This window comes from Anas platyrhynchos, chromosome 2 (assembly GCF_047663525.1).
Source record: "Anas platyrhynchos isolate ZD024472 breed Pekin duck chromosome 2, IASCAAS_PekinDuck_T2T, whole genome shotgun sequence".
Classification (NCBI taxonomy): Eukaryota; Metazoa; Chordata; class Aves; order Anseriformes; family Anatidae; genus Anas; species Anas platyrhynchos.
In genome coordinates, this window is record NC_092588.1 from 144,461,711 (window position 1) to 144,462,500 (window position 790).

Sequence of the window (790 nt, forward strand, 5' to 3'; positions counted from 1 at the left end):
AAAAAAAACAACAACAACAACAATAGATTTGTTTGTCCCATTCCTTGCACACTGACTTCCCAAGACACATGCATGGAAAACAAAAATAAACTTTACTATCCCCTAACTTTCATATGCAAATAAGTAAAAATTTTAATAAGAAAATTTTAGTAAGAAATACCCTAGTAAGAAAACCAGCAATATTGCAAGGTACTGTTTTAATCTGCACTGTTTTAATCAGTTTGCATAGGACTCAAGTCATCTCTTAAGCAGAGGACAAGTCTGAAACATGCCATTAATCTCTCATGGCTACATTTTTATCCCCTGCATATAAAGTATATTTGAAGTTTCAGCTATTTGAGAGCTTACACAGCTTGCTTCCATCATTACTTTCTCTGAAGCACCAGGCAATTATTCAGTCTGCAGGTAACGGTTTGTGTTTGTCTGTATGGACTAATCCATCAGTATTAATACAAACTATTTCTGGAATTCACTTCTCCCGGTGTTCATTCTGCCATTTGTTCACCTGTATCTGGCAGTAGCTCATAGCAAGACTTCAGAAAAACGCTCCCAAAATTTAGGGCAGTTCATTTCGTCATTACATTTAAATGAAAATTCCAAATTATCAATTAGCTCACTTTCATGATATAGAACTTTTGCTTCCAGCACAGAACTATACAGCAATCCATTCTTCCCATGCTTGCACTTTTATATTCTCAGCAATGCACTTAAGAAACAGTTGGCGGCCAACTCCTTAACCTTAATTTCCAAAGACAACAGCAATTCATCTCTGCATCTTGGTGAAACTGAC